Consider the following 24,955-nt stretch of genomic DNA (forward strand, 5'->3'; position numbering starts at 1 on the left):
CTGGCCGGTCTGGAGAGCCCAAGGTGTCCTCCAGCAGCACTTGGTATCTAACATGGGGGAAGGGCAGCCACTGGTGGCCTTGATGGTCCATTTCCCTAGTGGACACACAGTCACATTGGAACTCGGGACTTGCCATCTCCAGGCCTGGCTCTCCATTCACTGCCCCTAGGAAGACTTATAAGGTGAAGACAACGTGGTAAAAACAGCTTGGAAAGACTTCAAAACCCAACACGATGCCGGGCCAGGATTCCCGAGAACCTGTCTCCTCACAGGTAGGGGTGGCCTCAGGGAGGACGGCGAGACACATTATTTTGGACAAGGCCAATGGGGGGATTTGTTTTGCTTGACCAGGCAGATTTGTCACCCAGAATTTTTGTTTTTCTTTTCAATAAGAAAATAGATTTTTAGGTCACTGGAAACTAAATAGTTTTTAAACCTTCATAGATATTGGCTATCTCTCCTAACACCCCCCCCCAAAAAACAGCTAATTTGGGGGGGAAAGCTGGAATGGAGTAGGCAGACTCATGAGGTAGGAAGATCTATTGGGAGGTAAATGCAAAAGTTTAGTCATGGGACACCTAGATGGCTCAGTGGATGGAGAACATGGCCTGGAGTTAGAAGGTTCTGGGTTCAAATTTGACCTCAGACACTTCCTAGCTGTGTGATCCTGGATAAGTCACTTAACCCTCACCCGCCTAGCCAATACCACTCTTCTGCCTTAGAACCAATATACAGTATTGAGCTTAAGGCAAAATATAAAGGGGGGCTTAATGTGGGGGCTTAAAAAAGCCCCCACAAACATAGCAAGGTAGTGTTTGGAAAACTCCCTGGAATGAAGCTACTGAGGGTGAGGATATACTCACTATTATATGGATGAAATAATAATCATTATTATTATTAATAATTATTATTTTTATACTAATCAACTAAGGCTGCTGGGAAAACTAGAAAGTAGTATGACAGAAATGAGGTGTAGAACAACATCTCCCACCAAACACCAAGGTAAGTTTCAAAATGGATACATGACAGACATAAAGGATGACATCATAAATAAATCAGATGAGCAAGTAAGGCATTATCTTTCAGTTCTAGGGAGGGAGGGACAATTTATGACCAAACAAGGGAAATGAGGTTTGCAGAAGAATAATATGGGCAAGTTTGATCACATAAAATTAGAAAAGTTTTGTATAAACAAAGCCAACGCAGCTAAAATTAGAATGGAAACTGATAATCAGAGGAAAATTTTTTTTTGCAACAAGTTGCTCTGATAATAATCTCATAAAAGTATATATAAAGAACTGAATATAATTTATAAGAATAAGAGCCTTTCTCCTACAGATATAAATGATCAAGGGACATGTTTTCAGAGGAAGAAATCCAGACTACCCAAAAGCCATGTGAAAAAAAAAAAGTTCTAAATCACTAATCATTAGAAAACTGCAAATCAAGTCTAAAGTTTCCTTCTAATCCATTAGATTGGCAAAGAGAACAAAAAAAAGGGAAATGACAGTTGCAGGAGGGGCTGCCAGAAAGCAGGAACACTAATACATTGTTGGTGGAGCTATGAATTGATTAAATAAGATATTTCTTGGTACACTGTAGACAATATATAAATGTGTATATCCCCATCCTCATGAACTGGCCTGGCCATTCTGGAAATATGTCCCATAAGTCACTGTATAAATTATGCATACTCTTCAACCTAGTGATATAACTGTACTCCAAAGACACCAAAGAAAGAAGAAAAGGACCCAAATGTAAAAAATACTGAGCTGACAAAAAAAATCACAACTAAGGGGTTATCCATCTTTTAGGGAATGGTTAACAAATTATGGTATATTAATGCAATGGAATATTACTGTGATGAGAAATTGTGAAATCAACATTTTCAGAGGAAACTGGGGAGACTTCTATGAACAGATGTAAAAAGAAGTAAACAGACCTAGGAGAACGATTCATACAATAACATGAGACTAAGAGAAAGAGACGGAGAGATGGAGAGGGAGGGAGCAAGCTTGGTGCTTTAGCACTTTGCCACACAGTACACATACTTAATAAATGTTTATTAATTGACTCATCTAACTCAAGACAACCTTGGAAGACTTAGGAACTCACCCTCACCTTCTGTCTTAGAATTAATACTGTGTATTGGTTCTAAGGCAGAAGATAAGTAAGAGGTGGGCAATGGGGATGAAGTGACTTGCCCAGGGTCACCTTGCTAGGAAGTGTCTGAGACCACATTTGAACCCAAGACCTCTCATCTCTGGGGCTGGCTCTCAATCCACTGAATCACCCTGTCGACCCAGAAAATCTATCTTAAAAGCAATGACCAATCATGATTTCAGAGGAGGAAGGAAAGAGATACTATTACCTCCTGATTGAAAGGAGACAGAACCAAGATACACAGTAAGACCTACATCTCCAGAAACAGACTCTTTACAAATTGTCTTGAGGTCCTAACTGCATATTCACTATACTGCCTCCCCCCACCCCAGTAGTTAGGGTGTATTTGTACTTGAGTGTGCTAGGGATTAGGGTGGGAGAGGAGGAGGAAGAAAAAAGAAAGAAGGTCACTGAAATATCTTTTAAAAAATAGTTAATTATTGCCAGCATTTTTATAGTGTCATTGAGGTTGCCAAAGCACTCTGCAAATATCTGATCCTTGCAACAACCCTGGGAAGTAAGGAGGAGAGGGAGGGAGCAAATATTTATTAAGTTCCTACTATGTGCCAGGCACTGTGCTTAGGGCTTTATATATATTCTCTCATTTGATTTTCATAATAACCCTGTGCGGGAGGTGCTATTTATTTATTTTTTTTTAATTAAACCCTTACCTTCCGTCTTGGAGTCAATACTGTGTATTGGCTCCAAGGCAGAAGAGTGGTAAGGGCTAGGCAATGGGGGTCAAGTGACTTGCCCAGGGTCACACAGCTAGGAAGTGGCTGAGGCCGGATTTGAACCTAGGACCTCCCGTCTCTAGGCCTGGTTCTCAATCCACTGAGCTACCCAGCTGCCCCCAAAGTGCTATTTATTATCCCCATTTTACAGGTGAAGAATCTTGGGCAGACTGAGGTCAAGTGTCTTGCCCAGAGTCACAAAGCTTGTAAGTGGCTGAAGACAAATTTGTTTTTAAGACTCACTCCCCCCCTCCCCGTCACCAGATTACATGTCGGTACAATTTTTAATAATCGTTTTTTGACATTTTGCAGTCTATGTTCTCTCCTTCCTCCTACTCTTCCCCCATCCCCAAGACAGCAGGTGATATGATATTAGGTTGTCCATGTGCTATTTATTATGCAATACATATTTCCACATTCACCAGGGTATGAAAGAAGACACATATTGCTTACACTAGAGAAGTAAGAACGGCACGCTTCAATCTGCACTCTGAAGACAAATTTGAATTCAGGCCTTCCTGTCCCCAGGCTTGGTGCTCCTAATTTTTAAATGCACAGAAGGGAGATGAAGGGTCACAAAAAGATAACAGACTAGCAGGACACCTTTGAAAGTTCCATGCTGAATGCCTAAAAGTCAGGTGATCATAACAGAGATCCACAATGTACGACAAATATGGAAATGCTCGTTTTAATTGTGGTTTATTAAGTTCAGAATAAAACAAAAAACTTGAACAAAACATGGCACATCAAAAGAAGAGGGGAAAAGCACCAATAACCACTCATCCATATATATGCCTGCTTTCTCAGCTTCCCAGACTCTGAAAGAATGACCGTGTTTGGCCAAAAACTGGAAAATGAGGGGATGCCCTTCAATTGGGGAATGGCTGAACAAATTGTGGTATATGATGGTGATGGCATACTGTTGTGCTCAAAGGAACAATGAACTGGAGGGATTCCATGTGAACTGGAAGGACCTCCAGGAAGTGATGCAGAGTGAAAGGAGCAGAACCAGGAAAACATTGTACACAGAGACTGACACACTGTGGTACAATCGAACGTAATGGACTTCTCCATTAGTAGTGTTGTAATGTCCCTGAACAATCTGCAGGGATCCAGGAGAAAAACACTATCCACAAGCAGAGGACAAACTGTGGGAGTAAAAACACCGAGGAAAGACAACTGCTTGACTACAGGGGTTGAGGGGATATGACTGAGGAGAGACGCTAAATGAACACTAATGCAAACACCAACAACATGGAAATGGGTTTGAATCAAGAACACATGTGATACCCAGTGGAATCGCGTATGGGCTATGGGATACGTGGGGGGTTGGGGGGGGGGGGAGAAAATGATCTTTGTCTCCAATGAATAATGCTCGGAAATGACCAAATAAAATAATGTTTAAAAAAAGAAAGAAAAAGAATGACCGTGTTGCTTGTCAAAGGGTTACTTGATAAAAAAAAAAGTAGAAGGGAACAAGAAGCGTGGCCCAAACCACTCTGCCTGGAAGAGAATCCAGTCTCCCCAATCTCACTCGCACAGCCATTGTCACCTCTCCCCTGGACCACTCCAAAGGATCTCCCACCAGGTCTCAAGTCTCTCCTCATTCCTAACAGCCTCTACCTAGCTGCCAAGATAACATTTCTTTTAAGTTTTCTAAAGATGGATTTATTAGAATACTTGATCAAGATATTAAAAAGAAAGATCTAACATGTGGCAAAACAGAATGGGTGTTTTAGTTTAAAAATGGCAAATGAAGTTTAAATTCTAGTTCCAAGATAATATTTTTGAAGTGAAGGTGTGACCACAGCATTCTCTTGCTCAACAGACTCCAGGAGTTCCCAATGGCCTCCAAGATCAACTAGAATGCTTGTTTGGGCATTTGAGGCTTTTCTCAACCTGCCCTCTCTTCCTTCCTCCCCAGGCTTCTCCCATTGGCAAAGAAATTCCTCATGGAGGATGATGTTGGCCTAAAGGACCTTTGTAAACAAAATCCATGACTCCTCAAAAAAGACTGCATTCAGGAAAGCTAACCAGAGAGAAAACATGCAGAGGTGAGACTGTGACAAGCAGCTGGATGGACTCTCAGACGAGGGGACAAATCCGCATGGAGCACATGGACAAGGAGTGCAGAATGGGAGGAAGACAGCAAGCTGGCCTGAAAGTGACCAGATCTGGAGTGCTCTTCATGGTCCCCAAGGAGCCTGCCATGGCGAAGACCTGTCTGTTTGGCACACATCTCCTCCGAGCATCCTTGTGGGCTGGTGTGTCTTGGAGCACCAAAATCTCCAAGGAAGCCAAGTTGTAGGCAATCACTGCTGGAGGTGGAGAGATCTGGGCCAGCACAAGCAAAACGAAGCCTGTTTCAGATGACTGATCTGTGTGCCCAGAGGGGACAAGGGGCATCCTCGGAGAAGGGCATGACTGGGCACGCTACCCACAAAGTGCAAAAACAAGGTGGGAGGAAGGCCTCCCACACTATGGGTGCATCCAGCGGGTCTCAGGTCTTTCTAGCTCTACATTTTCTATTATGACATAAAGAGCTCTGGAAGAAGAGGGACAAAAGATGCCATGGAGGAGTTACCATCTGTACCAGGGGAAGGATTAACAGCATCAATGAAAGCCCAGATCGACTGAAGCCCTGGTGTTCAACGTCTTACGTCCCCCAACTCAATAGCAAGCTTCTTGAGGGCAGGGACGCTTTCTCAGACTTCAGTCTACTGACCCACCCTCTAAGTCACATTCCCACATCCCTCCTTCCTTCCCTCCCTCCCTTCCTCCTTCCTTCCTTCCTTCCTTCCTTCCTTCCTTCCTTCCTTCCTTCCTTCCTTCCTTCCTTCCTTCCTTCCTTCCTTCCTTCCTTCCTTCCTTCCTTCCTTCCTTCCTTCCTTCCTTCCTTCCTTCCTTCCATCCATCCCTTAACCAGTCTCTCTCTCATGGAAAAATGAGTTAGCCTCTAGGAATCCTCCAGAAGGTACCATGGCACCCAGAGATCTCAGAGCTAGAAGGGGTCAGAGGACATCTACTGTTCCCTGTCCCAGACCTGGAAGCCCCCCACCCTCACCAGTCCCCCAGCCATCTTCCATGATGGAGAGCTTCTTGCAGCTCACTACACACTTTAGGCTAGCTCGAAAGATTGGGAATTTTCTCTCTGTGTTGAGCTAAAAAGTGCTTCCCTATTACCACTCCACCTTGGCCCCCATAGGGCTTCACGAAGGGGAGGAGGACCCCCTCATCCCTCCAGAGTTCTGGCTGGCAGGATTCTGCTCTGCAGCTGCTCCGGTGCTACCCTGAACACTGGCACCCAAACTGCACAGACAAGGGAAGCTGGCCCCATTTTCAGCCCATGCAGCAAAAATCAGGGCACTGCCTTTGGCTATGACCTCACTGATGCAGAGAGAGAAGTGAGGCTGGAGGGGAGGGGTTGTGATCTGTCATGGAAGGAGAAAGCTGAGCTCCTCAGAGAAGTCTTCACTGACCATGGGGGGCATGAATCTGGGGGGCAGAGGAGGCCGTGGGAGGCCCCGAGAGCTGCCCATGAAGCAAGCAGCAGGGGTAGGGGGCAAAGGCAGAAAGCCCCCCTTGTGGAGGGAGGGAAAAGGGGATGTGATCCTAAGAGCCCGGGCTCTGGGGGAAGGGGAGATACATGTGTGTGCTGGTCGTCCCAAGGCCAGGAGAACAATCGAGGGATTGTGAACATCCAAGACCCAGGAGGGAGGAGGGAGGAGAGGGCCGCCTCAGACTCGGGGGCTCTCCCAATGACGCTGTGCTGCCAATTAAGTTAAAAGGAATAACTAGGAGGAAGCAGGTAAGACGGCCCACAAACTCATTTCTCCAAAGAGAGGCCACGAGGTTGAGCAGACTGCTACTATGGAGGCCTGAGAATGGAGCCCACAGGGCAAGGCGAGCCCAGCCCACCCCCCAAAGGGTCCCAGAGCCTTGAAGACCCCAGGAAGGGGATCCCAATCCACTTTCAGAGAGCTCCAAGTAGTACCCGGTTTTTCCAAATGCCCCTCCGGAACCTTCACCCACAATTCCCTATTCTGAGGCCAAAAGGACTCTTCTTCCCCCTTCCCAACCCTCAAAGCCTGCTCTCATGCCCTCCCTCCTCACCTCCAGCTTCTCCCAGTGGGGAGTGACTTCTGGGACCTCCATCTGGGGAGCAGCCTGGGCCAGCCTCGTGCCAGGTGCCTGGCTTCCAGCCTTCAAGATCATTTCCCTGGCCTGGGTACCCTGCTCTCAGCCCCCTCCCCAACGCTCTCTTCAGCTCCCCTTGGGGGGCCTCTTTCCCTATTAGAATGGAAGCTTCATAGAACCAGCTAACATGTTTCTTCCTCCTTCCCCCCTTCTGTCCTTCTCTCCCTCCTTTCTTCCTTCTGTCCTCTTCTCTGCCCCCTTCCTTCTTTCCTTCCTTCCCTCCCTCTTTTCTTCCTTTCTCCCCTCCTTCCCCCATCTTTCCTCAACCAATCCTCTGAGGTCACTAGAGAGGAGCAAACTGGACCCCAGACAAGAAAAGGGAGCTCACAGATGGTTCAGTTCAACGTCCTCGACGACGCGGGGACAGGGAAGCTCAGGGCCGCTGCACAGAGGACTTGCCCAAGGTCACACAGCTCCCAGGCGGCGGGCTGCCTCTCTTGGGCCCCTTCGGAGGCCGCCAAAGACACCGGGGCATTGGGGAAGGTGGCCATTCGGCCAACATCAGCAAGAAAGCCAGCCCCGTGCCGGCCTTGTCCTCTGACTGCTGAGCTGGCTCATTGTGCCCAGAAGCCCCGGACTTTGGCCGGCGGCAGGGCCCGGGAGAGGCCCATCACTACTCATTATGGCAGATAAGGCAGGTCTGTCTGTTTCCCGTGTGAATGAATCGCTGAACTGTACGCATTTGCTAATCCCAGGGGCTGCCATTCTCTGGAATGAGCTGGGCTTTCTGGGAAGGAGGGGAAAGTCTGCCCTGGATCTGATGCGGGGCTGGTGGCAGCCCTAGCCATCAGCCTCCTCTGCCAGAGTCCTGCAGGGGTCCCTGCCTGTGCAGCCTGGCTCCTGGAGAGCCCCCCAAAGCCCAGGCTGCCTTTGCTAAGGCAGCTCAGTTCTACCCAAATGGCTCAAACCGTTGGAAGTACAAGAAAGTAATTTGTTACACCCGTTTGAAGGAGCAGATGCTCGATCCAAAACGACTCTGTGTTCTTCTGAAAGAGGGAGCCCAAGCCCTGCCCCCCCACATGCCGCCACGTTCTTTGGGGGCGGCCTCAGTTCCCTAATCTGTAGGATGGGGACAGGATGCCTGCCACGGCTGTCTCCCAGGGTGGCCAGGAGATCCTGAGCGAGCGCCGCCCCAGAATAATGCACCTGGCAGGTGCCGGGCGAGTACGCTCAAGTGAATGCCGCACTGATTCTCAGAAATCTCGGGCACAGGTGCCAAGCCTCAAGAACGCCGCCCCCCTGCCCCATCCGCGGGACCCTCCATGCCTGGGGCTGGCCTTTGCCGCACACCTGGAATGCAGAAGGCTCTCCTGGCAGACCCCCTGGCCCTGGCCTCCTGACCCCAATTCCTGATGGAGAACGGAGAAAGGGAGCCCCTTTCTCCCAAACGCCACACCAGCGAGCGGGGGAAATAGACAGAGGAGGAACGCGTGATCCGGGACGTTCATCCTGAGTGCACTCAGAGATGTGGGTTCAAATTCTGGTTGTACCATCTCACTTGACAGAGGACAGGGGGGGTCCAGAGAGAGAAGGGCCTGGCCCAGGGATACCCGGGGAGGCAGAAGCGGCTCTGGGGAGGGAAGCCAGGCACCCGAGCCCCCAGCCAGGCCTTCCTGGCTAGCCCTGGGAACAGAATCTTCAGCTGCTCCATCTGCTGGGGGTTACATCCATGCACTGACCTTAAAAAAACGGAATTTTAAGCTGTTTCCATATGGAAGAAACCTCCCAGACAAACCCTGGGACACCAAGGGTTCGCAGCTGTTCGAAGTCTAGCAACGCCAACTGGAAGGGAGCCCGCTGCTCCTCTGTGGGCAGAGAGAGCCGGGATGAGGCTCCGAGCTGGAAGCCTCGGCAGCGCCAGGCCGGAGCTGGACTCCTGAGGATGGCTCCTCGGGCCCCCTCTCTGTCTGCTCCATTCCCAGGAGCAGGGAAGGGCCAGGACAGTGGGGGAGCCCCCGAGGTCCTCTGCCTGACACACACCGCCCTGGGGTAGCTGTTGGTTGGTTTTGACGCCCTTCTGAGCACTGAGTCTGAGGCAGAGGAGCGCCAACGGGGGTTCGGTGACGTGCCTGGGGTCACTCTGCTAGGAAGTGTCCGAGGCCACGTCGGCTCCCATTTCTAGCCTGGCTCTCTATCCACAGAGCCACCCAGCTGCTCCGAAGCTGAAGCTGTTAGGAGGCACGGAGGGACGGGTGGAATCCACTTCCAGGAACACTTGAAGAGCCCAAAGAGCGTCCCTGCCCTGAGGGAGCTTCCAGTCTCTCACAGCCCTGGTGCCAGAGTCCTTCCACGGGCCAAGCTGCTCAGGAACAACCCGGCCAGCACGCCCCAGGACACCAGGGCGGGCAGGAGACAGATCCTGCTGGGTTCAATCACCCAGCACACAGGGGCAAAGCGAGGTATGTTGAGGCACACGAGATCCCCTCTGCTCCCCAAAGCCATGGCTCAGCCCAGGCACAGCCAGGAAGAGCCGCTAGATGGGAGGGCAGCTCATGGGCCGGTCACGGAGGGGGCTGATCAATGGGAGACTGCAGGATGTGACAGGGCCCTCAGAGGGGTCCCAGAGCCAGGAGGAGGGCCCTTCAGGACACGCACAGCTTTGGTTCTGCTGCTTCCCATTTTGATGAATCACTGCAAAGGAGCAGGGTGGCCTAAGAGCACGGGACTGAGGAGCTGGAAAAGGCTGCGAATGACCCCGGCCAATCCCTTCCTCCTACACGAGAAGACGAAGGCCCCCGGCTCCCCCCCGGGCCCCCTGCACTACCCAAGGGCGCCCTCTCCCCCCTGCCCTGATGGGAAGGCACCCCCTCCACCGAGGATGAGGCCAAAGGGGAGCCGGGGGTCAGAGACAGGCTGGCCCTGGGGCTCTCTCCTTCCATGGGATCCTTTCTCATCCAAGAACGGCCGTCTCAGACCCAGTGGTCCATTCAGGAAGGAAGCTGAATCAAAGCAGTCACTGAGTCACTGAATCACAGCAGTAACCAGCCCCAGAGCATCACAGCCCCCAACCCCCAGGGATCTTGGGCCACTCAGGCCTACATTCCGTGATCACAGCCAGAGCCGGCCCTCCCCCACAGGCTGGGCCACTGCCAGCAGAGTAAGACCCAGTCATTTCCTCTGTGGTCACTATTAATCACACCCCTCTGCACAACCAGGCCAGGCAGAGGGAAGGGCTGAGAAATCGCTTGGCATCATCTCTGCACTGAGGTCAGCTCCGGAGGCCCCCCTGGGGAGAGGCTCCCCATCTCCAGGGCCCGACTAGATGGGGACCTTGTTTCTAATTAAATAAGTTCATTTTAGAAGTTTAATTGGAGCCCTTTGTTTTTCACATTAATCATTACTCAAGACCACCACCATTCCTCCAAGTCCATCATCGCTCCGACCCAAGGCCCAGCGAGACATCCCATGTAACAAAAGCAACCAACACAGTGACTGTCTCGTGGGTTTGCCACATGGTCCATCCACAGTTCTCCATTCCTTCAACAGAAGCGCCATTTCCTCCCTTAAGCACAGCCCACTTCACGGGCTCTCGGGAGCAAGGAAGGGCGACAGAAGCAGAGGTAACAACCCACAGACCACCGAGGCTCTTCCTGGCCATCCATCGCTCAGGCTGGTCACTTGAGAAAAGGGAGAGGAAGATGGCCCCAGGGTAAGCCCCCCAGGGAGAAGGCATGAAGCCCCGCCTCTCCCTGAAGCTCTCCCCTCCTGCACAAACAGCATCCCCAGCTGCTTCTGGGAAGTGGCTGCTTAGAATAAGAAGCGTTGATATTGCCATAGTTCTTTAAGGTTTACAAAGTACTTGTATATTCATTCTCTCCTTTGGGCTAGACAGAAGAGCTCGAGCGGAAGATACTGTTTTATAGAAGAAACTGAGGCTGAGAAGAAAGATTAGCCTTCAGTCTCATCGTGAATGCCTGAAATAGGGCCAAAACCCAGGTGATGCCACCTCTAAAATCCAATGTGATAATCCACTGACCCACACTGCCTCTCAAAAATGAACAGAGAGCAGCAGCAGCAGCTGGGTGGCTCCGTGGCTAGAGCCTTTCTCCTCCTCCTCCCATCACCACCATCAGTGGCAGAGCCCTAGACATCCATCATCGTGCTTCCCAAGGTTGAAAATCACCCAGCAGAGAACAGACAGAGGGGCAGAGCTTTCAGGTTGGGATCAATAATCTCAACTCCCCTAAGACCTGGAGGGTCAGTCCCTTTCTTCCACTGCCTTGGCCAATGCCTACCTACGACCAATCACCTTCCCATTTTTACAGACAAGGAGGCTCAGGTCCAAGAGTGGTGACGTGGTTTCTCCAGTCATTCTGCAATGACCACACCAGGCATCAAAGCCAGATAGGTGGATTAAAAAGCTCAGCAAGCTTTTGCCATTCACAGTACATGTCTACACTACAACAGGGTAAGTAAAGTGTGTATGAAGGGTCTCTGGGCTTACAGAGGATGACCTCTGCTCAGAATTATATCTTAACATATATAAAATATGTGCAACAACAAAGGAAATCAATACAGGTATCCCAAGATCATGGCGCCCAAGTGAAGAATACTTCATCTACAGGCGCAGTTTCAGGGGCCCTGTGGAGGGGGACTACAACCCACCCGGAGGGAAGCATACAGCCCAGTAGAGGGAGATGGCACCCCTCTACTCAACAAACTCCAGTGGCTCCCCACTGCCCTCAAGATCAAATACGAAATGCTCTGTTTGGCCTTCAAAGCCCTTCATCAACCGGCCCCCTCCTAGCCTCCCTGTCTCCTTACACCTTACTTCCCAACAAAGAGTGTTCAATCCAGCGACGCTGGCCTCCTGGACATTCCCTGAATAAGACTAGATTCTAGAGCCTTTCCCGTGTTCCCTTTGCCCTCTTTGTATATAGCCTGTTGCAGCTTGTCTGCCCCACTGGACGGCGAGCTCCGTAAGGGCAGAAACGGTCGCCTGCCTTTCTTGGTAGTTCTAGTACTCGGTAGTACGCTGCCTGGCCATAGAAAGCTTTTAACTAAAGGCTCACTGACTAGAGATGAGAAGTAGAGAAAGTACACTAGTAAAAAAAGACCCAGATCTGCCTGGGAGAATCCGAAAAGGCTTCATGGAGGAGGGAGCCCCTGAACTGAGCCTGGAAGACGCAGAACCTGACTCCAAGAAGGAGGCCAGCGCATGGCATGGGGAGGGAAGGGGAATGAATGAATGAGGGCACAAAGCAGCAGCCGCAGCAGCCCCAGCCCAGCACCCAACCGCTGCTGGCCTAGTTTGTCCTGGAACAGCGGGAAATGAGCCTAGAGAGGCAGGTCACTTAGCCTCTGCATAGAGACTTTACACGCCGGCAGTCAGATGCAATCATCACAACCACAATAATAACAATAACAGCTCACACTCAGAAAGTGCCTCCTGGTTGCCAAAGGATTGCCAGAACATCCTAGGTACTCTGGGACGATTTCCTCCCGGGATGAGAAGACTGAGCTCCGAGAGAGAAGTATCCGAGGCAAGATTCGAACTCCAAACTCCCTGCCTCCAGACCTAGCTCCTTCCACTGGGCCTCACTCACACGCAGGCAGAGTTCTAGAATGGAAGTCAGATGCCCCAACGCTGCCACGGGTTTATTAAGCAGCCGGCCCGAACCAGATCGGGGCCACTTACGTGGCCAGAAGCAGGGACAAGAAATTCAGCTCCACAAACAGTCCCTGCGTCTCTACTGACCTACTATGTGCCGGGCCCGGGCAAAACCCACCAGGTCAAATCTGATGTGCCAGGTTAGCCCTGAAGCTGGGCTGTGCAGGAGCATTCCAGACAGATGGAACCCCCCTGAGGCACCTGGCCAGGCCACACTGCACACGGGCTGCTGGGAACAAGCCAGGCTAACTGGAACACAGACAACAGTGCTTTAGAGAGAGAAACAGGAAATCGGACGAGAAAGATACGGGGTGGGGGGGGGGGCATAAAGCAGGCCCGAAATGCCAGGCTGGGGAGCTGGTACTCGGCCAAGACAATCCTGGAAGATATTTGAGGAGGAGAAGGGCACGGCCTGCCAGCAACATCTGGGGCACCCGTGCGGAGGACAGGCTGCTCCCACAGAGCAGCTGCTCTGCCCCCAGGAGTTCCCCAAACCAATGAAATCACAAGGCCCATCTCCTTATCAAATACCTTTTCAGAAAGGTCAGAGAAGGAAAGCAGGGGAGTTGGAGCCTGAGCCAGGGCAGAGTAAGGGGAGCGATGGACGCATGTGGAGACAGAATCAACATATGGAGCATGGGGGCCAGGAAGAGGCCAGGGTCCCTCCAAAGTCACAACCGGGGCACTGGAGCTCAGCAGAAGAGGACAGGTGGCTCGGGGAATGCCTTAGGTTCCGATCTGGCCTCAGACACTTCCTGGTGGTGCGACCCTGGACAAGTCACTTAAGCCTACTTGCCTAGACCTCGGCGCTCTTCTGCCTTAGAGCCATCCTTAGTATGGATTCTAAGGCAGAAGGTACGAGTTAAAAAAATACAGCAATGGCCAATATGGAAGTGTGTTTTGCAGGCTTAACACATGTATAATCCAGATCAAATGGCTTACCATCTGGGGGGAGGAGGGGAAGACAATGTCGATTCATAATCTCAGAAAACATACGTGAAGATGATGATGGTGCGTACTTTGGAATGCATGTGAACACAAGAGAGGAGGAGGAGGGGAGGTGGAAGAAAGGACACAGACAGGGAGCTGGGGCACGAGGTGCTGGTGGGACACGGGGAAGGTGCTTAAGGCTGCCACGGACTCTTGGAAGTCACCTCCGTAGAGGCAAAGGAAGCTCTAGGATGAACGCTGAAATGTTCCCTGGACTTGGGGAATCTAAGGAGGGCAGAGAACCACCAAAGACCAAGAAGGTGCATCGGACAGGTGGGGGGAGAGCCAAGAGAGGCCCAGACAAGGGGGGCTCTCCAGGGCGGGTTAAACGAGGCAGGAAGGGCCAAAGGCCATCGGATGGAACAACAGAGAAAGGCAGGCGGGACCCATGCTCAGTCCCATCTTTGCGGCCCCGAGGGGGTGGGGGTTTTGGACACGACAGCAGGACCCGGTTCAGTGTGTGGAATAACTTCTTATTCACAATCAGTCCAGTCAGAAGGGTCAGCGGTGGTTGTTCAGTCCTTTTTCAGTCGTGTCTGACTCTTCATGGCCCCACTTGAGGTTTTCTTGGCAAAGATACTGGACTGGTTTGATCTAATTAACTCAAAGCATCGCGGAATTTCAGAGCCGGAGGGGAGCCGGCGGGTACGCCGGCCAGTCCGTATCAGCACTGCTGGTTTCACCATCTACAAAGTCGCCTCCTCCTACCGAGTCGGTGCGGTGGGCCGTGCCCGTGTGACCATTGCCATTTGTACTGATGCACAAACAGATCTCAAGGGTTAAGTGACTGGCCCGGCCCACGTGGCTCTTGGGCATCAGAGGCAGACGTGGACCCCAGGCCCCCGCCTCTAGGTCGAACACAAAACCTCTGTGCCTCATTAAAAAGTAAGATACGCTCAGGCAGGTCGGCAAGGGCCCCAGCGGAGGAGGCGGGAGTGACAGGTAGCGCGAGCCTTGTATGGGCAATGGGGAGGCTGGTGGGCAGAGGGGTCCCCCAAGAAGCCGGACCCACTGGCACATGGGGCCAGGATCCTGCCGTCCCCCTCGCTGGTTTTAGCGCTTTCCCAGCTAAGCCGTGGAGCGTCTGTCCCTCTACACCCCCTTCTTTTGACAACTGTCTGTTCTGGAACAATACTGAAGAAGAGACCCAGCGAGATAACAAGGTCTCACGCACACGTTCTGTCTGTCAGGACCACCAGGGGCAGCACCGGAGCGGAGACCACCTCTGCCCATTTCCCACTCCATGTGCGACACTGGCAGGAGCCGCCGGGGGGGGGGCCTGGAGGAGGATCCCAAAGGGCAAGGGGCTGCCATGGGCACCCTTCTCCCCCCAGCTCACCCAGCAGGACGGACCAGTTTGGCAGGCTACCCCCCACCCCTCCACAGAGGCTGCCAGACCTTGAAAATCACAGACAGAGAAAGAGGGGTGGGTTTGGGGAGAGGAGGAATCAAGCAGGTGGGCAGGCGGAGCGGAAGGGCCCCGAAGCATCCCACGTGCAACAGCAGCACGACCTCCCGAGGGGCGGAGAGGGGCGAGATCTCACACACAGACACATGTCATGACGGCCACCCACTCCTGTTGGGATCGGACCTCCCCGAGCCCCAGCAATCTCCCGGACGAGAGCCATCGGAGAAGGGGCTCGGCTTCTGGCCGAGGGGTTCCCTGAGGCACCGGCTCTCCCACCTCCCGGGGCCCACGGAAAGCTGCTGCAAAGCTTACCTGGGGGAGCCCCACAAAGCCCTCTTCCATTCAGCTCCCGGTCATCAAATCAGAAGCCTCCGGAAAGGTTCCCGGGCCACGTGAGGCCATTCAGCAGCAGAGGCGCCAGAGAGAGCCCGAGCGAGGGGAGAGGGAAGGGGGAGGGAACGGGCGAGATGGAGGAAGGGAGAGAGCGAAGGAGGAGCGAGCGGAGGATGGAGCCAGAGGGAGCAGCTCACTGCAGCGGCAGCCTGGGAATGAGCACGTCTGCCCAGGACAACTTCAGAGCAGAGCTGCATTCCTGGGGCCCAGCCCCGCTCAGCAGTCATGTGCTGCTGCGATGTGCCGCGGTGTGTGTGTGTGTGTAAATGCACCCCCCAGCAGAGCTGCAGGCCAGCGCCGCCCGCTGCCTCCCCCAACTCTGACATCCAGAAGCACATCCGGCCGGGGAGGGCCAGGAAGGGAGAGCCAGAAGGAGAAGCTGGGCAGCCGAAGATGCTGCCGGACCGCCGAGTGGCCCCGGAGCCCCCGAGAATAAGGAACAAAGAGCCCCCAGGGGAGGGGGGGCGCCTCTCCATCTCCCCACATCTGGCTGAAGCCCCAAAGCTGCTAAGGAATGTCTGGGCACCCAGGGGGCGGGAGGGGAGGCTGTGACTGGCCATTCTCACTAGACAGCAGGGAAGACACGCTACAACCTGCATCCCGTCACCCCAACACCAGCAGCCAACGGCCTGCTGTCCCCCACATAGACAGGCGAGCCCAGGGCTGCCCCCCCACGACACACACACACGACACCCAAAGAACATCTCACATGTAACGGCAGCTGCGGCTGAGGCACGAACTTGGGGCTCTCTTACTCCGCACGGAGGAGGGGGCTGGGAGGAGGCCCTCCCCTCCCACGCTGAAGTTGCCTCTGCTGGGCACGTGGGGGCTGCTGTCAGCCCCTCCTGGGAAGCCCCTGGCATCAGCGCCCATCCAGCAGAGGCTGAGGCTGAGCGCGGTGGTCGGCTCCAGGGGGACCGAGCTGGAAGCATCCTAGGGATGCCCTCTCCCGTCCCAGCCTCCCCAAGGGCAGGACAGCCCCAAGTCCAGTGAGAACCCAGGTTTCCTGGCCCCCCCCAGTCCCAGACCTCAGCGAGTCACTTAACAAGTGGGGCGACGGGGCCATGGCTGGTGCTGGACTCCTCTCTCTGACCAGGGCACTCCCTTGTTCAACAAGGTCCAGTGGCTCCCTGTTGCCCCAGGATCAAAGGCAGACTTTCCTCTCCTCTTCTCACATACGCTGTAATCCGGCCACGCTACTACTGGCCCCATAGAGACATCCTCTCCATCCCAATTCTCAGAACTTTCAAAGGTGTCAGGGCAGAGAGGGGACCCTGCCCAAGCCCCTTAACCCCCAAGCCTCGCCCCTGCCACTCCTGTGCCCTGGAATGGAGACTTGGGGTTGATTCTAAGACAGAAGGGAAGGGTTAACAAAAGTATTCTCTTGGTTCTCTCCATTTCCTTCTCCACGGGCAAGTCACATTGCTTCTTTAATCCTCGGTTTTTTCATCTGTAAAACAGCAGCCATTTAGGAAACCCTTATTAGAGGAGAGCAGAGACCTCCCTGGACGCCTACAGTGTGCCAAGCATCGTGCTGGGTCCTCTGTTCTCTCATTGGATGCTCCCCATCACGGGAAGCCAGGCTCTCCCGGGACAGCTGGCCAGCCTGGAGGAATGGCGTCACCGTGCCGGGATCAGGGTCCCAGGGTGTGGGATGGGGATGGCCCACAGCACTTTGGCTTTGCTCCAGAGCACGCCAGGCCGGACCCCCGCCCTATAGGAGTGTGCTGGGTACCCGAGCCCACACAAGGGCTGTGCTGGTGGCTGTTGGGCCTTTGTTTTTGAAGGCGACCAGGGACATGGTGGGGGGTGCCTGGACTTGCCTGGCTCCTGAATGAGACGTGAGGGAGGCCGCCTTGCAGGTGTCAGCCTTTCTCTCTTCCTGAATGATCAAAGTTCGGTGGCAAGACAAAAAGTCAGCATGAGGAGGTACATGGAGAAGAGTTTATCTGAGAGATGAAGGCCCTGACGGGGGAGCCTCCTGCAGAAAGCGATCCCTGCACTTGGGGCTTTTTCAAACCCTCGCCTTCCGCCTTAGAATCAATATTGCGTCTTGGTTCCAAGGCAGAAGAGCAGTAAGGGCTAGGCGATGGAGGCAAAGAGATGAGTCCGAGGCCAGGTGACCAGGGTGGCCCCCACTAGGGTGGTCTGTGAGTGGACAGACGGGATCCTTTGCCAGAGCTACTATGAAGATGGAATCAATAAGGTCGGGCGATGGGCTGGATATGAGGAGAGGGGGCACCTGAGGGTGACAGACACCAAGGTTGGCAGGCCTGAATAATGGGGAGAATGGTGGTTCTCCAGACGCTGCAAGGGGGGAAACGACGCGTTCTGTTTTGGTGGAGGTTCTTGTGAGACAGCAGAGTTCGGGGTGTCCGAGACGCATCTGGTGACTCGTGACAGTAATGTTCAGGAGAGGCCCGGGTTGGACGAATCCATGTGGGAATCACCTGCATAGAGATCAGTGAACCCCCAAGAGCGGATGAGGCCACCGAGTGAGGACAGAGAGGGAAAGGAGTAAAAGGTGAGCCAAGTCAGGAGCGCGACAGGGAGAGCAGTGGGCTCACCAAACACGGAGGTGGATGGAGGAGGCGCAGTTACAGAGAACGGGCAAGAAACGGGAGAGAACAGACATCTGGAGTGGCCACGAGGAGACAGGCCGCCATGGCCCATTCTGCAGAGCACTGGAGAAAGGGGGTTGGGGAAGGGCAATGAACAGATCATTGGGAGCTTGAGAGAGCTCAAGGTGGGTGAACTGAGGAGGCTGGGCACCAGACTGCTGCGGAGAAGTGGAGACCGATGGCTCTCCCCAAGGAAGAGAAAAAATCTGAATACTAATAGCCTGCCTCCCTCCCTGGGCCACTGAGAGGCCACCAAGAGTGTGCTAGTGGAGCCAGAGCCTTGTACCCCTGTGAAGGCTCAGCATTCACCTGTTAAAGCAGAAGAGGGGCTGTGGCTCACATAGCTTTATCCATGTGCCAGTGACCAAACATCTCCTCTCCTCTCCTCTCCTCTCCTCGCTTCTTCCCTCCCTCTCTTTCCCTCCTTCCTTCCTCCCTCTTTCCCTTCCTTTTCTTTCTCCCCCTCCCCCTCCCCCTAAATCAGGTCTAGTAGGAACTGAGGTTATCAATTATTCAGTGAGCAAATATCTACTTTTTGTTGCCAGGAACTGTGCTCTGGGCTAGGGAGAAAACCAGAAGGGCTTCCCCCTGCCCTCGGGGAGTTACATTACACAGGAGGAGAGGACACCATATAGAAACATATCCAACATACAAAAAGATAAATACAAAGTAATGGGGGGGGGGGTAGCCCCAATAGCCAGGGGAAGCCAGAAAGGAAGACTTAAAGTAGGAAACAAAGCTTGAGCTGGACTCTGAAGGAAACTAGATATTCTAGAAGGCAGAGGGGAGGGCATCTCATGATGGGGAGAATCAAATGAGAGAACAGAGGAACCGGCACGATGTTTGGCACACTGTGGGTGCTCTAGGAATGTCTCTTCCATCCTCTAATAAGGGTTTCATAAATGTCTGCTGTTTTACAGATGAAAAAACTAGGATTAGAGAAATGACATGACTTGCCCATGGAGAAGGAAATGGAGAGAACCAAGAGAATAATTTTTTTTAACCCTTCCCTTCTGTCTTAGAATCAATACTAAGTATCCGTTCCAAGGCACAAGAGTGGCAAGGGCTAGGCAACTGGGGTTAAGGGACTTGCCCAGGGTCCCCCAGCTAGGCAGAAGAACAATTTCTACCTCTGAAAGTGACCCCATCAAGACAAACAATTTTGAAAGCTCCGAGAATTCAGATGGATACAAAGCCCATCCATGACACTGGAGATGCAAGGAATGCAGAAGGAGCCAGAGATTTCTGTCTATAGACAATGAGGGAATCCATTTTGCTCTCTACACACTTTTGTTCCAAGAGTTTTATTTTTCTTCTCTCTCTCTCTCTCTCTCTCTCTCTCTCTCTCTCTCTCTCTCTGTCTCTGTCTCTCTCTGTCTCTGTCTCTCTCTCTCTCTCTCTTTTTGGTGGGGTGGAGGATAGAAGGGAAGAAAATAACTTTAGCTTCATTTATTTTTTTAATAGAAATGGGGTGTGGTGCTGGAGATCTAGAACATTGTTGGCACTTTCTGCATGGTTGGTTTTGCTTAATTGTCTGATGTTGCTCTAAGACACCTCTTGTGTGGGGTTAATCTGTAAATGTTTGTAATGTCAAAACACAACAGTAATAAAACTTAAAACAACAAATGCAGGGCAGGCCAAAATCTGGGGATGGCTCATCATCTAGGCAGCTGCCACAGAGAACAGGGGAGGCCAATAGGAAGAGAAATAATGCGGCCGTGTCCTGGAATCACACCCCAGAAGACCATCAGTGCCAGGCCACGGAGGCTGTATTTCACCCAGTAGGTGATAGGGAGACCCTGATGGTTTTTAAGGGGAGGAGTAACAATGTCCGCCCTAAGTATGAAGGTATTATTTAGGAAGGATGTAAACGAAGGACTGAGCAGGAAGGATTGGAGGTCAGATAGGAAACAGTTATAACAGCCTGCAGAAGAGGTAATTGGGGATCTTTTGGCCCAGACAGTGGCCCCTCAAGCACCCTACCTTTCACTGCCTAGAAATGTGATTTATGCTCTGCACATCAGCTATGAAAACATCTGCTCTCCCACTACAGCTGCTTGGGAACAGCCAAAAGCAGATCCTTAATGACCAAAGGAAATTTGACCCTCTTCTTTCCATTGAGAGAGAGAGAGAGAAAGAGAGGGAGAGAGGGAGAGAGAGAACAAGAATGGTGTTTACAGAAGAATTATTACTCAGAATAAGTACCACTCATTCCAGATAAAAAGGGAGCAACAGATGGTTTGGGGGGAGGTATTAGCATAAATGATGCATGATGCTGTCATAAATCAGGAGGGAAAAAGCCATGGTGGGAAGGACAGTCCAGAACCTGCTCTGACCAAGAACAGATCCTTGCCTTCCTCTTGCTACAGAGGAAACCCTGCCAAGGATTGAAAATAATTAATAGCCAGTAGGCAATAACAGCTGACTTTCCAGAACACTACAATGTTCCTCTTTTAGGCCTCACGAGAGCTCTCTGAAGAAGCTACAGGTCTGATGGGTCCCATTTCACAGATGAGGAAAATGAAAGGCTAAGTGACTCAGCCATGTCAGAGGCAGAGTGCTTTCTCAGGACGCTGTGGTGATAGCTGACTCTCCCTGACTCCAGACCCCTTGGGTGGGCACCCCCTCTCAGGCCAGGCTGCCCCTGAAGTCCATCCCACCAACAACAGGTGGCCATTCCACACCATTCAGCAAACAGCTCCAACTAAGCCTGCCACATTCCATCCTTCCATTCATTCATTCTTATTCATTTAATGTGCATTCAACACCTCCGGAGGCCCAAACAAGGCTCACAAGAGGAGATACAGAGTTTGGGTCAAACATGGTGGCCGCCCTAACAGAGCTCAGAGTCTAGGAGCAGACAACTTCCGTCTACCAAGTGACGTCAGTGCACTGGAAAGGTCCGAATCCACTGCTGAGCTCAGAACAGGGAGAGGGGCCTGGCCAGAGGGATCGGGCCAGCCTGAAAGGGGAAATCTCAGTGGGCCTGGAAGGCTCCAGCAGGAAGGATGCAAGGAAAGATGAGAACAAGCCCAGGGCTGGAAGATGCTAAGCAAGTCTGGGAGGAAGAGTGAACAGCACTTTGACAGAAGCATCAGAGGCTGGAGGGCCGGAATTCAGGAGGCCAAAGGGAGGCATGGAGGGCCAGGAACAAAAGTCTGACGACTAGAAGGGCAGAGTGACAAACAAGAAAGACCATTCCAGAATTCCACAAACCTGAGTCCTGTCTGATTGTCCTGAAATACCGATCAGCAGGGTCAGAATGGCCAAGGCCTGGCTCTAACTCCAGCGAGAGCCAAGGTAAAATGGACCACGGCTCTCAGCTCCCCATCTCAGGGTCCAACATTTCCCAATGGGCAGCAGTGGCCGTGCAGGCAGAACAAAAGAAAGCTGGAACGGAGGGGAAACCCAAGATGGGGCAGGCAGGACTCCCTCACTCGCTCGCTCGCTCGCTCCAGTGGCTCCAGGGTCGAATTCCAAACACATTCATCATCTCTCCTCGGCCTGTCATCCTGACCCTGACTTCTCCAATGAGACAGACTGAGGGCAGGATTCACTACAGAGCTCTCGTCCATCTGTCTTTACTCCAGATCATCAGAACCACCCCAACCTCCCCAGGAAATCCAGGAATAGACCCTCAGTGAGGAAGAGTCCACCATTTTGATGGGAGATAACCACAACAGGCACTTCCATGGCAACCGAATGCTCTTGAATTTCCGCTTCTCCAGGCAGTGATTTCGGGGGCCCCTGAAAACGGAGTCAAACAGCAATCTTCTTCATCTTTTCCAGTGGCGTCAATCGAGCCAGCGAGCCTTCTCATGAAGGAAGCTCGATTTGGACTTGGGAGGTCCGCCACTCACGGAGGGGTGGGTCACTCAGCAGCTCTGGGCCTCCGAGGGTTTTGCACATGGCCATGCCTTAAATACGCACCCAGGATCTATCCTGGGATCTCAGGGTCACTAGGATCCCAGAAGAAGAGCTCACATTCTCAGGGGGCCAGCTCCAGTTTGCCAAACCTGTTTCCCACAATGACCTACAGAATGGAAGTTCCCTGAAGGCAAGGCCCACGGGGTCTTTAACATCTCAGGAGCATGAGGATTATCCCTATGTTACAGACTGAAGGGCCTCCACGCGGGACAGGCAGGTGGAAAAGCCAGGCCGTGGGGCCCAGCTCCCCCAGCCTCCCAGGTGCTATGGGGGCCAGGAGCTGGGGCGATACGAGGCCCCAGAGCCTTCCTTCAGACAGAGCAGGCGTTCAGCATGTGGCTCTTCGGTTGGGGGGGCTTCATAGGAAGGATGGGGCTGAGCAGGAAGAAGGGATTCAACCAGACGTCAGTAAGACCCGACAAGGTCTGTGCACGGAGGGCGCAACAAGAAAGGTCCTGCAAGGCCAGCAAAAAAAAAAACCTTTTCAAATATAGAAAGGGGAGGTCTGGTGAGACAGCAACTTGTCTGAAAAAGATCTGGGAGCTGTAGGGGACTATAAGCTCAAGAGGTGCCAATTGTGTGAAAAATGGAGCAGCCAAGAAACCCAAGTGATGGGGCGCCTATTGTGCTTGGCCAGACAGCTCAGGTCTTGTGTCCAGCTTCAGGTGCCCATTCAGGCAGGAGTCTGACCAGGTCCTATGCAACCAGGACGGTGAACAGCCACGAATCTATGCCCATAGGAGGACAAGCTGAAGAAGCTGGGGATGTCTAGCCTGGGCGAGAGAAGCCTCAGGGAGGACATGACCTCCTCGCTCCTTCAGGGATCTGAAGAATTTCCATTTCACAGATGGAAAAGCAGAGCCCCACCAGTTACGGGGTGCTGAGTCTTACAGGAGGGACCCCACAACAGGCCAGGGCCAGGGAAAGGTTCGTCATGGTGTTATTCACCATTCTCACGGCCCACTCCACTTCCTGGAGGAAATGAGAAGTGCCTGGAATCTAGTCTGAGTGAAGTTCCAGAATGACGCAGCTGCAGCTCACTCGTGGGCCAGGAGGCCTGGGGTGTGGCTGGGAACATCCCTAAACGAGGATCCTTCTGGACAGAAGGGTCAGTCTCTGGGCAGATCTCCCACAGAGAGCTCACAGAGTGGACGGAGCCCCACAAACCCCACGAGTCTCGCCACCAACATCTGCACGAGAGGAAGGGGCGAGAGTGGCCTGTGCCAGCGCTGAGGCTCCCAGCCAAAAGCAAAGCAAGAAGGAAGGGAGGGCTCCCCCAAATTAACTCATCATGCGTTTCTGTATGCTTCTACGTGGGTGCACAATGGTGTCTGCCAATGGAAGGCAGCTCCTTGAGAGCAAGGCCTGACCGGACACTTGTAGAGCCTGCACCTGGCCTAGTGGGACCAAAGATCCCAAAGCACCCATTTCCAACATGCACATTTCACTGATGATCTTTCTTGTGGAAGAGAGGCCTGCTGGGCTGCAGCTGACTTCCAGGCCACCCCAGACCCTCAGGCTAAGTCCCCCCTGGCCCTGGGGCTCCCCAATGGGAGCTTCCACTCCTTTCAGGGCTAGGTCAGTTCACAAGTCTAGATTGCATGAGTCTCCCCCCAAAGGCATTCCCTACTCCTCCATGCTCCACAGTCCAAGATTTATGGGGAGTAAAGTGGAGCTGGGGCAGGGCCTGGGGAGAACCCAAGTGATGAGGACTTCCCTCGATGACTTATCCCCTGATTCTCCTGTATGGAGCTTGCTTGGTCCATTGTAGATATCCAGGCCTAGAGATGGGAGGTCCTGGGTTCAAATCTGACCTCTGACACTTCCTAGCTGCCCCTAGTCCTCTAAATACTCCAGGTTCTAGGACAGCAGGTGGCTGGAAAGGTTTGCAATTTGTCTTTGTATTTGAGCACCCAGAAAAGCACTCTGCACACAGCAGGCACTCTACCAATGCTCCTGTGTCCTGGAAGGAGAGCTGTTCCTCTTAACAAGCAAAGTACTTTGGACGGGAAAGGCAGGAGCATCGGGGAGAGCCTTGAATGCCAGGCTAAAATTAGAATCTAGCTTATAGCAAGCAGTGGGAAGGACACTGAGGCCTCCGCTCAGAGATTTCAGAAAGTGAATCCAGCACCATGCGCAGGGCACACGGGAATGGAAAGAGGCCGGAACTGGAGAGCCCAGATGGGAGGCTCCTGCCCCAGCTCCCCTCTGGAGGCAGGTGCTCATCCAGCCAGAAAGGAAAAGTCCAGAACCCTCCCCGCACTGCTCCCTCTGTCTGGCGCAGCGAGGGCCTCTGATGGCCCCACGGGCTGGCCGGGCCTTGATTCTAGCTGACAGATCTTGACCAGGAAATACGTGTGACAAATGACCTGTGAGAGAGGACCGGCCAGCTTTCATTCGGAGGAGCAATCGTGGAAGGGCTCCTGGATCTGGGAGTCGCAGCCACTCGTAGGAGGGAGGAAGTGGGGTCTGTGAGAGAACCCGAGGAAGCAAACCCTGGAGGAAAAAGGGCTGGCCATCCTACGAGCGGAAACCTGAGCAGCTCCCAGGGCCCCACGGGGACCACCGGGGACCCGGCTTGATGGGAGAAGGCTTCTGGGAAAGCGGGGGGCGGGACCACCCAGCTCCCTCACGTCTACTTGGCAAAACCCTAAGAAGCGCCCCCAGCTCAATGAGGAGGCAGAAATCCAATAAGAAAACGTGGACAGTGACTTTTGATGCTCCAGAACATGAGGGGACAGAGAAGGAAGGCCCATCAGAGGCTCCCCTAAGAGGAAAAGGAGCCAGGGCAGCTAAGCAAGTAGCCGGCGTGGTCAGAAACCCGCGGGGAGGGGCATGAAGGTCCCGGGTGCAGCAGTGACATCCCAGGCCTAGAGGGCAGCCGGGGAAAGGCCAGGGTTAAGAGATGGAG

The 24,955-nt window shown here is 52.9% G+C and overlaps 1 protein-coding gene across 5 annotated transcripts in view; it reads right to left on the reverse strand.

The window, feature by feature from the left end:
- SIPA1L3 (signal induced proliferation associated 1 like 3) overlaps positions 1-24,955 on the reverse strand; it is a 132,213-nt gene that overhangs the window by 74,905 nt on the left and 32,353 nt on the right. The window contains exon 1 of one of the 5 annotated variants that reach the window (XM_016422203.2): positions 15,416-15,914. The exons of the other annotated variants lie outside the window; for them this stretch is intronic. The gene's annotated coding sequence lies outside the window, so the exon portion shown is untranslated. Of the gene's footprint in view, positions 1-15,415; positions 15,915-24,955 lie in introns of those variants that run through there. 5 annotated transcript variants of the gene reach the window in all.

This window comes from Monodelphis domestica, chromosome 4 (genome assembly GCF_027887165.1).
Source record: "Monodelphis domestica isolate mMonDom1 chromosome 4, mMonDom1.pri, whole genome shotgun sequence".
In the NCBI taxonomy this organism is placed as follows: Eukaryota; Metazoa; Chordata; class Mammalia; order Didelphimorphia; family Didelphidae; genus Monodelphis; species Monodelphis domestica.